The 14,576-nt window shown below is 46.3% G+C and overlaps 1 long non-coding RNA gene across 1 annotated transcript in view; it reads left to right on the forward strand.

Moving 5' to 3' along the window:
• LOC149327086 (uncharacterized) overlaps positions 1–11,519 on the forward strand; it is a 107,629-nt gene extending 96,110 nt beyond the window's left edge. Inside the window, exons 2-5 of the long non-coding RNA XR_016285904.1 lie at positions 2,127–2,206; positions 4,054–4,148; positions 10,064–10,202; positions 10,817–11,519. This is a non-coding gene — a long non-coding RNA (uncharacterized LOC149327086). The remainder of the gene's footprint in view (positions 1–2,126; positions 2,207–4,053; positions 4,149–10,063; positions 10,203–10,816) is intronic.
• The last annotated feature ends 3,057 nt before the right edge of the window (positions 11,520–14,576 follow it).

Below are 14,576 nucleotides of genomic sequence, written 5' to 3' on the forward strand. Positions count from 1 at the left end.
CAATCGCAAATGTTGAGTCCTCGCGAAATTTAGGGTGTTTAGAGTATATGGCTGGCAGTTCTCTTAGGGTCGAAGAAACTTTTGTAGTGAGATGGCATGTACAGCGGCGTCACTTTAAGAAAGCGGTCGCGAGGAAGCAAAGTGCCTACGCAGTACAAACGCTCATCCCGCATGCAACTTTTTCTTCCCCGTCTAATTACATATCGCCAGTCGAAGTGTAACAGTGTCAAACGCGTAAGTACCCGTCTGAAGTGCAGCAAAATCTGCAAGGTAATGCACGTTATAAACTACTCCATGTTCTGGCAGTACATAAGGCATTGCTTTATAAAGCGGTTTCTGTAGTCAAAACAACCGCTCTGAGCATACCAGACGGCCAAAGAGTACGTGCTGACCTAGCTGCGTAATGGTCATTATGTCTGTGAGTTATGCACGCATTTTCTCTGTGAGCTACGCATGCAAGCAAAGGCGAGTTCTTTTCTCGTTTATTTCAATCAGCAAAAATTGCTCAGAATAGCAAGTATATAGGCAAAACATTATACAGCTGGGTCCGGTAGCGAAACAGCATGCTGAACAAGAGCACCGGTCGACGCTGTTTTTCCCGGCATTTCTACGCCTGCCCAAGACGGCCGCCATGAAGGCCGAGCCTCGACGCTGTACGGCGGTGACTGCTTCACGCGCCATACTTCGAAGTAAAGCCCCTTCGAAGCACAAGCACCGCCATCTACCTCATGTACTTTGCACTCGTACTACGATTTACAGTGACCTTCGCTATATGCGGTATATTTCTTCGCTATATAAGTTAATAAGTTTTATAAACGTATGCATCACAACACGACGAACCGTTTCGCACCATCCGGGACCCTTAGCGAGAAACGGTTAGGCCGTAACAGCCGCCTGAAAGTCCTCGGAATGCACAGTTTAGGGGTGGAAAGCTCGTCGTAGTGATTCCCGCACATATTTTGGGCTTCATCTTAACTATTCTTTTATACTCAGGAACATGCTAAGTCATTTCAAAACGCTTCGAACATTCTGCGTCAAACGGGGGACCCCCAAAATTTATGCAAATTGTGGTCCCGTGAGGCCCCACTTCGATGGCCGCTATACTAGCACGTATACGCGGACTGAAAGCTTAGGAATAAATAGAGGCGCTACGCGCCCACTCTTGCTGTCTGATATGGTGTGGTCACATGATTACTGTATTGGCCAATTTGACCTTCATTGCAGAGAGACGCGTCCTTGACAAACGCAAGAAAGGGGCACCGCGAAGCTTTCTTTATTGCCGAATAATATCGTTGAATGATTGCAACATCGTTCCAGAGACCACTGCAAAAAGAATTATTCAAATCTGGAGCATGCAAATGATAGTTATTTCAATTGGGAAATTAAAAATAAAAAGATAAATCTAACACTCGTTTCACTCATCCAGTACTGAGGTTGGGCGTTACCAATGCGAACCGCGCCTGGCTCTCGCGCAGCGGAAGCTTACATTCAATTGCTGCTTTGCCGGGGCAGCCCACAGCCGCGCATTTTGACCGTGTCGTCCCCGCCGTGTACTCACTATAGACAGGGCAGAGGTGACCAACTCAACAAACGAAGCCCCCTGATGTTTCTTTGTTGGCAGGAATGAAAGGTTGTCTCCCTCCCCTCATTCCTTCCCCGATTTTACGGCTCCTTGTTTTTACGTTAGAATTTATGACCCCATGTTATGCGTTTGTTTTTGGTCCCGAATTTCATGGCTTGTTAATTAAATGTTTGGAAATTGTTGAGGGCTACATATTGTGCTTACTCGAGAAGGTGACTCAAAACCTTGTTTACTAGGATGCCTGTTTGCCAATCACTGCTCTCATTTTCCTCTCCCGCCGTTGGATAATTATAAAATTTGTTTGGTGCGAAAATTTAGATATTAGTAGCCAACTTATTTAAGCTACAAAAATTCCCTCAACGGGCGCTGTAGGTACCTGAATAAATAAATAAAAGCTTCAAACATGTGTGTATCTCGAAACGAATTTTAGGCAGTTGAGCTGCACACAAATCTCTTCCAGTTTATACTCCAGATTAGCCTTTGCCTCAATATATTGTCTCATCATGCAAGTAAAGCGGATGGTTTCCTTTTTCAATATTTGCAGTCTGCGGGCAGACCAGTCCTAGTCTGTCACCCAGATTTGTGGACGAAGGGGAAATAAATAAGACATCGATGCCATGGGTTGTAAGACATCGTTTTTTCTGTCTGCATGTTTGCACATTTCACTTGAGGCCAAATACTGAGGCCAATCAGCTCTGTTTAGAATATGTCTCTGTCGAAGTACACGTGCTGCTTTAAAAGCTTTGCAGAAAAAACCATTCGAAGCACACTGCCCACAGTCTGAAGTGGTAATCCGAGTTTCAAGTAATTGCTTGGACGCTGCATTATAAATTCTAAGTAAGCGTTTCAATAGTTTCTCAAATTTTCTCCTGATTATGTGAGCTCAAGCCGAAACGAACGTTTAGTTACGACTACACGTAAGCGACTGGACTTCTGATTTAAACACGAAGACCATTTTTACGCACGCTTATTTTTAATCGTATTCTTTACAACACCGAGGCTTACCAATACGATATATAGATATATCTCAGAATTCTAGCGGCTACATCTGAACTCAGTGCGTTAAGAATAGGCTTTGAAACAAAGAAGGTCTGTAGTTCAGTCCAAGCGACCGAAGGCTGTAATTTTCATTTGCTCGCAGCTTCCTGCGATTTGTTAGACCTCAGCTAATGATAGAGTTGCCGTTGGACAGCTTTTAAAAACATGCAGAAGTCAAGCTGAAAATAGCCAAAAGCCACTATGCATACAGTTTGTATTAATGTACCCAAGAAACAGAAAAGCGCTCAACAGTTCGACCCTTTTGCTTGGTATTCTAGCGGAAGGCGTTGCGAATAAGTAAATAAACTACTAAAAGTTTAGTGCGCGTTCACGGAGCTTATCTAAAATAAATAGGGTTTTTAGTCCAATGTTTAGGGTAATCCTCAAGGTGAAGTAGAACTGTACAAACTACTAAGAGCACATTAGCATCCAACCAAGCGGTGCCAAAAATATGTGCAAGAAAACAATAAAGCTTTCATAGAAAATTCGCAGTTGAAGAAGAATTCCTTCTGACACAGGGTTCGGGCCCGCGACCACCGCCTGTCTGCGGTACTCGCTCTATCAACAGCACTATCCAAGGACGGCTAGCAGATGACAGGGCGCGAGCTAATTAACCGTCAGCTCGAAGTCGGAACAGTGCTGGTGCACCGGAATCCCCCAAGGCGGACTAGATATGCAATAAGGAGCTAATTACTCATTTGCTTGCACCCAAATTTGTGGTCCTTTCGCCATTCTTCTCAGAATCTACGCGTTGAACTTTTTGTGCCATCCCTTGGCAGACGGTGGTTTCGGCACGCTGAAGTAGTTAAACAGAAGCTCTGTCACTTTGGACTGCTCAAGCGTTTTGTCGCCGGTATTGTAGTTGTCGTTTTCTAGTGTTACGTAGCTTTATGCCATCTACATAGCTCCGCACATGTCTCTGTGGGTGCCTTGATGCGCACCATTGCAGCCGCCGGCGGAGAGGGCGCGTGCACGCATCGGCCACCACGAGAGCAAAGCTCAGAAATAGTGGGTTGACTTAATTTTTGCTTGCTGTCATGTATGCAATTACAAAAAAATGGCTAAGCAATCGGCTGATATAAAAGCTCAAAGTAGTCGGAAACTAGCCAAGTAGGCAACCTGAAATTTTCTTCGCCAGACAGGGCCGTTAAGTAGCCAGTTTGGCGCAAAGTAGCCATCAACGGCAACCTTAGAGCCTAACGATGATGGTTTTGTCTGCTTCTTTAATGCCGCTATCCCAGAAAAAAAATCCATTGCATTTCGAAGTAAAATGTATCACTATGTTGTTGGCCACAGACAACACTTTTGGCTTCTAGACCCCTGCGGCCGTATTTATACATGCGACGTTCAGTCCTTATTCAATTTTTACTATACATTCATGAATGATTACGAAATGACACCAATAATAACCGCTCTCTCTATCTTCGATGCAGGTGCAGCTATCTATTAAAACCAAGGGAGGACGTCTTTTCTTTTGCAGCGGGAGCATTATCACCAACCGTGTGATCCTAACAGCTGCTCACTGCTTGTAAGTAACCACCACAACTTTTATTTATTTTTCTTTTCACTCTTTTCAGTGAATGCTTTGCGCTGAGCTGTGAACTGTGTGTCACGGTATATGCTTAGCCTCCATCCACGACATTCTCACCCAAACAACCTCCCAAAACCACGCTGAATCTGATGCCGAAAAAAAAAAACGAATTCCCGACCCGAAAGTGGACGTATACGTGATAACGAAAGCACACTTAGTGGACGTGAGCTGGATTCGAACCGAAGGCGCGATTTAAGCGCCTTCCTAATTGGAGCCATAAGCAAATCGACCATAGCCGCAATGGTGACGTTGTGTTTATAGCAGGTTTACGTTTCTCTTTCTGCAGAGGAAACATATTTCTTGGAGATTATGTTGACAGACTAGATAGTTCTACGAATAAAGGCCAGGAATATCATGTTTTCTATTGTACTGTTCCTCAGCCTTGTTTTCTTTCATGTCTACTATTTACCAGCTAGCCCATCGCAAAAATTGCCAGAAACCCTTCCCCCCATTCAGAAAAGTGTGCATTCTCTGTACTTGTCGGACCAAACGTCGGTGCTTTAAATGGGTGGAGACATCACATTTTTGGTTGGCGTGTTCTTTTTCCAAACGTGCGTATTGCGCTAGGGTGCGTGATGGATGCTGCGAAATTCATATATTTGCAGAAAAGAATTTACTATTGCAATATTTATATTTAATGATTTTGGTTTCGGTTTCTGAGCGCCGGGGTGTGATAGGACTTCAGTATGAGGCCAGGGGAGGGCCTTCATATTCCCAATGCAGTGTCGAAAGTGTGGCGGAAGTGACGCCAAAATCTAGGCTTAAAAAGTCGGGCCACTAGCGACGCTGTTGTTGCTGCTGTGATAACTCGGCCACTAGCAACGGCGTACGGCATCGTTGTTGCTAGGGGCCCCAGCGCGCCATTGTGTTTCTCAGTGGCGGTGGATGGGCTTTCGGCATGGTGTGTTAGGCCTTGCGTGTTGAAATTCTACATGCCTCGCGTCGTGACATTACGCAAGGATCTAGGATTGTTTTTAAATGCGCCGAGTATAAGCTGGTTTGATATTTTGTTCGTCAATTTTGCCGTCGTGTCGCAGAGCGATCGATGCATTGAAATGAATATTGCGATAAGGTGGCACACCGGAATCGCGCCTCGACACGGGAAGCGTTATTGCTTTTGATCAGTGGACCTCGCCAAACAGCACAGAAGCATGAAGCCGCTCTCGGCGATGTGTTCCAAAAGCGACACGGCTTCTCGGCCTGGCGTCGGAACAGGTTCACCGCACCTGTTCGCCAGTCTCTGTCTTGGTGTGTGTTTGCCGGGAGGGAGGTGTAGGAATATTCCGGCGAGCGGGGCAGTTTCGAGATATCTTCTTTCACGAAGCGCTTGAACAACGTAGCGTTGGCGGGGTCCCTGTTCGTCGTGCGCTCTGGGTGCTGCATTGGATCACAACGGCGCATATTTGATGCTAGCTGACCTTTCGTGCCCAATTAGTGCGTTGACATTTTACACTACGGACGTGTGTCACCTCTGATAAAGTAAAAAGTAAGAAACTCCGTCTTTTGCCATGACGCTATGCCATTAGTGCGGAAGTTTTGGTTGACAGGATTTGCTCCCAAGTGCAACACGAAAACAATTAGTAAGCAACTCATGCACGCGCTAAACCATGTACACACCTTGAAAAAGTGCGCAGAGCCGTACGCATACACTGCAAGAAATTTTTTTAATACTTCTTCTAGAGAACAGTTAAAACAAGGCCGTAATGCAAAGCTAACTCAAGGCCCTTCCAGTTCATCAAGTGCATTTGTTTGCACACAATTTTGAGCACGATTTGCATAAAATCTTTGAGCACGTTCAACCTTTGCAGACCACAGCATCGCTCGAAGCCTTCTGAACAAGGGACGTCTTGGGATAGCGCTGCTGAGCGCATATGGGCTATCTGAGTCAAGCGTCTTCATCGTATGCAGCGCACATACAACTTATTCCCCTAGTTCCAAGCATGGTCATCTCATTTCTGCTTGCTATAGGCTAACGAATGTGGCCAACATAACGTGGAAAGTCTTGATATTTGCAACACATTGGCAGTCTATTATCTTCAGTTGTGAAAGTAATCCATTGACTGCACAAATGCATTTCGGTCAAAATCATTTATTAAGGCTCTCTGGACCAACTTATGCAGCCCTCTCGAACACACATGTAGTGTACTGCTACAATAGCTGTATGCTACACTGAACATTGATACCCCACACTGAAAGCAGAAGAAATGTTTTGGATAAAAAAGTGCTAAGCGTGAATGTTGCTTCTTGTCTGTCATCTGGAGATATTCTGGTCCTGCAGCAAAGCGTGTTCATAAGAATGGCCTTCAGACATTTTATAATTTGAAGAACAAAATTTGCTACCGTCTTCAAACACAGATTGCGATGCTGCTAACGCAGTTTAAAAAATCTGGGCCATGCGTGTTTCATGCTGAGAGCTGATAAATAAGCAATAAAGCTAAATATGGAGTGTGGTGGTGTTGTGACACTTTTTATTAACAGCCTTTATGTTAGGCGTTCAATAGGTCCTAGGCCAAGGTGACGAGGGCGCGTTCCACGTTCACGTCCCAGGAGGCAAGCCAGATGGGCCACGGTGCGGGTGGCGAGAAAGGATAGGCGGGGGACTGGAAGGCTACGTAGCATTGTGTAAGGCAGTGTTCTATGTCTGCATATGTGTGTGGACAGTTTGGGCACTGAGGTGTGGAAGTGTGCCGGTACAGATAAAGTTTGGCTGTGTACGTAGGAGATTAGACTGTATTCGGCGAAGAATGCGACCTTCACGGATCGATAAGGATGGGTGCGTTGGTGGTAAATCAGCTAAATCCAATTTTTGCTGCGCGTAGTATTCGTCAACAGTGTGTCTGTAAGCCCTGACCGCCTGCTCCGTCGGTGGGCTCGTCCATGAGATCCCCGGCGCCCGGTGTACAGTTTCGCAGGCAAGCTGGTGAGCCAGCTCATTGCCGGGGATGCCCATGTGACCAGGGATCCACCGAAGGGTCACCGGTCGGGGGCTTAATGCTAAGAGGGCGGCATCTAAGGCCGATCGGGTAGGGAAAGGGAGGGCTCTTTCATGGAAGGCACTCAGAGCTGCCTGCGAGTCTGTATAGACAACGTATTGGGGGGCGGGGGGTAGGGTGCCAAAGTGTGTGATGGCATCGGCGATCCCGTGTATTTCTAGGGCGAGAGTGGAGGGCGGGGAGGTGTATGGACCGGCTGTGTGAGTGCTGGTTGTAGAGAGGCAAGGGTGGAGGAAGAAGGCTGCTGTAGATCCCACGGTTTCCGTGAGACAGGCGTCGGTGTATGTCACCGCCGCCGCGTCCAAGGGTGGCTTGTGGTTGTATGCGTATGTCTGGCGGCGGCCTGCGTGTGTGTGGGCGGACATGTTGCGTGGAATGGGTGCGAGGCGGAGGTTAGGGGGATAGATCGGAGACTGCGGTGGGTCTGGGAAAGAGATGGGTGCATAGGGAGTCTGTAATAGTATCCACCGCACAGCTGATGAAATGGACAGGCGGACGATTTGTCTCTCTCGGTGCAGGTTAAGGAGGGCTGGAAGGGGATGGAAAAGGCCCATTCTGTATAGGGTGTCTGTAGAAGCCTGAGGGGGGAGCCCTAGTGTTGCTTTGTATAGTGTATTGAGGGCCCGGATTAGTTTGTCTTGTTGTGTACTTGTAAGGGGGCAGTAAGGGACATAGTATAAAAATTTGTTCAGGGCCAGCGCTTGAGCAAGACGGCTGGCATGTGTCTCGGAGAGGCCGGCATGTTATAAACCTACGCGGCGGAGTAAGTGTGTGATTGAGTGTCATGTGCGTATGGACTGATTGACGGCAGAGGTGAAAGTGTTGGAGGTCAGTGGCATACACAGGATGCGACAAGAGTCGACACGGGGGATGCGTTGTCCGGCTAGGGTGAGGGAGATGGAGGCGTTCATTGTACGTTGATATTTACTGCGTGTTATGAGTAGAAGTTCAGACTTCTCCGGAGCGGGTTGCAGGCCCGCTTGGGAGAGGTGTGAGGAAATGGTGTTAAGTGCCTGTTGGAGTGTAGTTAGGACCTCTCCCGGTGAGCCAGTGGTGACCCACAAGGGGAGATCGTCTGCATAGAAGAGGAAATGAAGGTCGGGAGTATCGGCTAGGGCCCGAGCGAGCGAGACCATGCCTAGGTCATGCCTGGAGTGTAGAGTCATGCTATGAAACCGAATCATAATGCCGAGTGAAAAATATGTACAGAAAAAAGTGTCTCAGAAAGCATGTATTATCGGGGGCAAAAGTGGTATACTCCACGCGGCGGGAGCTGGAGCAACGGAAAACTGTGCCATTTCGGTGAGCTAAAGCACGACACATTCAAACGAGCCAAGCGACATGCCTGCTTATAAGGTCACCTATTGGCTGTCTCGATTCCAGATTCCGCCTGTAGATGGCGTTGCAACGCAGTTTTCCGTTGCTCCGGCTCCCGCCTCGTGGAGTATAACGTGCATCGGCGAGAAATGATGTAACATAAGAATTTATGAAGCACACAGCCAACAAATGGGCTAATAAAGTTCGCAGCGTGAAGAATGCATGAGGGTAAACATGCAAGGTGAAATCCGAGCTTGTCAAGATGTCCAGTGTCCTTTGAATAAATAACAAAAAGTTCTTTCCATTTCTCTGTTGACTAGGGCAGGCTAAGGGACCCAAAACACTGTCCATTGTACACGTGCTGGTCGCGAGACGAAACCCAGAGCCGCCCCCATTTGGCAGCGCGTGTTCGGATGCCGGCGCCTATTGCTCAAGAACCTTAGCAGTTGCGCTCAAAAATGGCATTTTCCTATTCGTGTTTCCGTTTTTGGTGCTTTTTGCTTTTCACGCGACAGCCTAAGATCCCGGTTCTGCAGAAAAGCCGGTTTCGGCGCTGCCGGCGTTGGCGCCGTTACAGAAAAATCCGGATTGGTCGAAAAAGGTCGCTGTTACAACACGCCCCCATAGATGGCGCCGGTTACACCAGCAGCGCATCAGTTCTCATCGGCAGCGCAGCTCGGGAAGCCTGCCGCTGCCTTCCTCCTCGTATAAAAACAGTTGAGATAACTCGCGTTATAAGCGCTGCCTCTCAAGTCACTACGCTGCAGACCTATCTCTGTATTCATAGTAAGTGCACCTATGGAGCCCGAACAGGAACCGAGCCACTTAGGCTGCGACTCAAACTCGTTACCGCCGTGCCACGCAGGCACGTTCGCACAGCATGGTGTTCTGGTCTTTCACAAAGTAATTGTGAATTAGGACACCGTGTGTCAAGAGGAACCGCTGTCGTGTCATATATACCCTTGAAGGACATAAGTGTCCGCACAAATTTTTTCGTCTTACTGTTGACTTTTTGTGACACGCTTATATATATCTCAGCGCTTATTTTTATATAACGTTTTTCTCGTTGTAATTGTGTTCATCCGTAGTTCACGCCTGATGGTTTCTTAAAAGTTCCGCTGCTCCCATCTTCGAATCTGTGCTAATTACACATGTATTCAGGTTAGGGTGGTTCGCTCGGCTCGTTGGTCTCGGCTTTGAATGTTTGGTTTAGTATCAGTGCTTACGCACGGTGTCGTGGTTTGTCTAACGCCCTTCGCTTTAACTTGCCTCTATGGAGCCTGTTTCTTAGTGTATGTTGTCCATTAAGAATATCTGTTTATAACGAACAAAAACGAGGCAGCAACTGCGCTTCTTCATGCGAAACTTAAAAGTTACGCCAGCATTGATAATAGCGCGAAGTGAAATGACGTAGTAGCTGTTTAGTTTAGACTGCCCGCTATCCGGAGTGGGACGCTTCTAAGTGTGATGAATGCACCCTTAACCACGTGTTCTTTGTTAAGCCTGTCACAACTTTCCTCATTTCTTTTTTTTTCCATCCAGTTCCCACGCGATCCAATCAATCTACGTGCACTTCAACTCAACACCCAAACCGTGGGGCCCAGTGCTATGGGCAAGCCGATATATTGTGCATCCAAAATTCAAGACAGCTACTTACCATAATGACGTTGCCATGCTGCAGGTAATACTTTAAAGAAAAAATCATTATCAATGAGCCTCACCTCAGAATAGAGGAAAGGTGCCGTCTTTCAGCATCTTGTGTCCCTCAGCATAAAACGCTACTCCATGGATTGCTTTCGGCTGAGAAGGAAAAGATATCAAACAAGCCACCACTCTGATGTCGCTACCTTTTTGAAGTATTAAATTGCATGCTTCGATGGCAATATTTGCGCTGGCACTTCGTCGAGTAAATTCATATCCCGTTATGCCACCAAATATGACCTTTTAATGCGTGGCATTGTGGTATGAAAGGCAAATAAGCAAAATAATAAATAATAAAAAATAATAAAGAAATAAAAAAATAATAAAAAAGCTGTGGTATGAAAGGCAAATAAGCAAAAAAAATAAAGATGTAAGGATCGTTTTCTTCGCCCATGCTTTTTTAGATTTATATGCATCAATTTATTCCTGTAATCTGTCGCTATTGATAATTTTTCTTAATGGCTCAGAAGCTCGGTGGTTTTTTGTATTCTTTTAACAACAAAAGGTAGCACAGCTGGCAGCTCCTACAGATATTAAAATATGTCTGGCGCTTGTCTACGCAAAGACCGCTAATTTTCTCTGAAAAATACACAGGTGCACGTAGAGATTACATTCCAGAGATCGTTCTTGCCTGTATGTCTACCAACCAGAAAGACAAAATACATCGACAAATACTATACAGTTGGAGCCTGGAAATTTAATCCTGGAGGTAAGAGAATATGGATCTTTTGGAAAGAGCACGTTTTCGGCGAACTTAGCACTTGTACAAGGTGTGCACCACATACCGTATCGATTATACTATAGATTACCGTATAGTATAGAATTAGTTAAGCGGTGTATTTATGCAGCCAGTCCAAAAGTGAAGTGACTCCATGGTTTATTCTATTCTCCACAGTTTATGCGTTGCCAAGCGCGCTAACTATAGTCAGAACCACGGCTCCAGAGTTCCAATGGCACCGTTGCAGGTACAGAAAAGATATTGTTCGTGCGGAATAAATTTAAAGAATATTAACACCGTGGATCTGTCGGACCCTTGCTTTCTAATTTCATTAACTAGTTTCTTCGCCATATCGAAATATAGAACTATTCACGCCACAGCACTTGTGACCTAACAGACTACGTGTGTGTCGCTCGTGTTCTTCTCTGCCCGCCGTTTAGGTTTTGCTGCTCTGCATTTAAAAAATGTAAAACAAACTCGACCAACACTACTTGCAATAAGAACTAATAGATATAACTGACTGTTAAATTTCCTAAAGACATTGCGTAACCTAAAGCACCTATACCGGACCAGCGCATACTCTAGCACTCGTCTTAGGCATACTACTTTGATTTTATCGGTTTTGGTCATGTTCTACGCGTTTTTTATTCCGACGTTAGCACGGTTATATTCCTCTACAACAGTGGTACGACCAAGTGCTTTCTCGCATAAGGGCACTTGCGATGACATAGCCCTTTTTTCTCCAGTACGACCCGAGACCACGCAGTTTCCCTGTTGCGTTAGTGAGCGACTCAGTGACGACTCAACTCGAGCCACCTATACCGTGACCTTGTGACATCGTGCTTGTGGCGGCCGAAGTGTGAAATCAGACCAGTAGGGATTAACGTGGACACTGAAAGCCTTGCCATTGTCCAGGCTAGTCTCAACGATGCGCTGAAGGGGAAGAGCGAGAACCTCGAGAGGCAGTTAGAAGTGGGCATGCATAGGTTTAAAGAGGCCTCTGAGAGGGTGCATGCGACCATATGCACAATCCCAGAGGTCAAGAGGCAGTCTAGTAGGATAGAAAAGAGGGTCATTGAGGGTGACCGTGTCATTAGTATAATGACCAGACGACTGGGATACGTCGTAATGGGCGTCAACAAGGACATGTACGAGACCGGCTTCCAGACTTTTGCGCAGGATGGCATTCACTACAGAGGTGCCACTGGCAACAGGGTAGGGGGTAGAGGAGGTGGCCAGGCAAGAGCTGCTTTTTTTTCGGGGGGGGGGGGGGGGGGGGGGAGAGCGCTGAGGGCAGCAGTGTAGACAAGGAGGAAACGAGGGAAGCACCAGTATCAAAGAAACGTAGCAGCCGTAGGAACAGAAGTAAACGTAAGTGCCCGTGCCAATATAGCTCAGACATAGGGTACATTAAACTTTCAAGGTGGCAGGAATCGGCTGAAATGGGGAAAAATAGAATAATACCTAAATAGGGGTAGCTGGTGGTATATGTGATTGTGGAAGCACATCTCAGGGACATCGAGCAACCACCGTGTAATCCTGACTACGCATGCGACTATTGCAATAGAACAGAGGGCAGCAGAAGGGGGAGAGGTGAAATCGGGGCATTTCAAGCAGGAATGCATTTTTGGCTAAAAGGAAACGTAGCAGGGGAGCAAACACTGCTTGACTTTGTTCACCTGAGGAGAGGAGCTAATGCCAAAGAGGAAAACTGACAAATGGTGGGATGTATCGCTAGTGACATTAATGAGATAGGAGTAGAGGGCGAAATAATTATTATAGGCGACATATATGCCCACATAGAAGGCCGGGATGGGTACAGATATTCGTTAGGAAGCATGCTGCTGGATATGTGTGGCAAGCGTCATATAGCTGCATGTAATGGTACCGAGAAGTGTAAAGGGCTCATAACAAAGGAGGCAGGGAGTCTTCAATCTACGATACATTATGCACTTTTTGGATAGATGGATGGACCGAGGGACGGACGGACGTACGGACGGACGGGGATTGCTGATAACGAGCCTACAAAAGCGTTATTCAAGAGGATTTGTGGGACATACTGGGCACATTGCACGTGGAACATGGCTTAACTAATCTTTTCAAAGACATGTATGAAAGTAAAAAAGTGCACATAAAATTAAAAAAAATATATCAGAACCTAGAGAGATACAGCGCGGGCTTAAGCAAGGATGTCCTCTGTCACCATTGTTGTTCATGTCGGTCCTACAAGGTCTAAAGAACAAACTAGAGAGGAACGGACTAGGCTTCTACCTTTCTTTTTTTTTCAAGCAAGGAGAATGGATTGATAGTCATTAATTGCAACGACCGATGTACGCGAATTATATAGTGGTAACTGCTGACAGCAGTGAAGATTTGCAAAGGCTGATGGACATCTGTGATAGCGAGAGATAGATTAGGTTTCATGTTTGGTATGAAAAAATCTGCAGTCATGACAGCGTCCGGCCGAGGCCAATGTACCAGGGCGTTCTCCAGCACGTTTTTGTTGCTTTCCTGAGTGAGCATGGCACATACCCACGCAGAGTGATTGGCCAAGGTACGGTGGTGAGGAAGTATTTGAGCGGGAAAAATCCAGCGCGTGCCGGTCACTCTTCATCGTTTTCGGCATTTGGCCACTGCTGGCCGCGTGGGTCGCTACAATAGGATACAACAGATCACGATAAAGGTAGTGGATAGGCACAAGTATCTTGGGGTGCGGATAAATAAAGGTTCGGAGCATCTTACGGAGCATGAAAAATATATGAGGACGAAAGGCAGATCCCGTCATGAAAAGCAGGGCATTGTGTAATTACAATAGGTACGAATTGCTAAGAGGACTCTCGAAAGGGGTTATGCTTCCTAGTCTGACTTTCGACAATGCGTGCCTCTGCTCGAAACCAAAGGTTCAAGCAAGGTGAAAAATTAAACAAAGCGGACCAGGTAGGCTTGCTATGGGAGCTCATGGCAATGCACTAAATAAGAGGGTACAGGGTGATTTGGGATGGACATCATTCGATAGCAAAGAAGCTAGAAGTAAAATAGAATTTGAAGTGACTGTGAGACATGGGGGAAAAGCAGTTGGTTAGGAAAGTTTTCAGTTGCTTGTACTCGGGAAAAGTCGACTCAAAAATGCAGAAACCGAACTAGACAACTCAAAAGCAAATATCTGGACAGCGGTCCCCGAGGCAAGTGAGGGAGAGACTATCGGTTAAGAAAAAGGTTTGAAGGAACGGAGAGAGCTCTGGAAAACAGGGATGCTGACGAAATCAGTACTGGGAACATAGAGAATGTTTAAGCAAAAATCACCAAAAAATTTATATGGATGGATGGATGGACGGATGGACGGATGGACGGATGGACGGATGGATGGATGGATGGACGGACGGACGGACGGACGGACGGACGGACACGAGATGGACACGTTATGCAGTGCATGTGGAGAGGACGAAACGGTTGAATTCTTGATACTTTTCTGTAAAGGCCTTTACACAACATTTGGAAGCAGCGGGGACGATTAATGGAAAGCATTGAGATTTAAGTACAGTGAATTAGATGAAGGTTAGGTGACAAAAAGTATGCGACGCCTTTCACATAATATCCTGAAATAGGAGCGTATATAAGCCATTCGCGAGTAACTCT

This window comes from Amblyomma mixtum, chromosome 10 (genome assembly GCF_055824585.1).
Source record: "Amblyomma mixtum isolate Tamu chromosome 10, ASM5582458v1, whole genome shotgun sequence".
NCBI lineage: Eukaryota > Metazoa > Arthropoda > Arachnida > Ixodida > Ixodidae > Amblyomma > Amblyomma mixtum.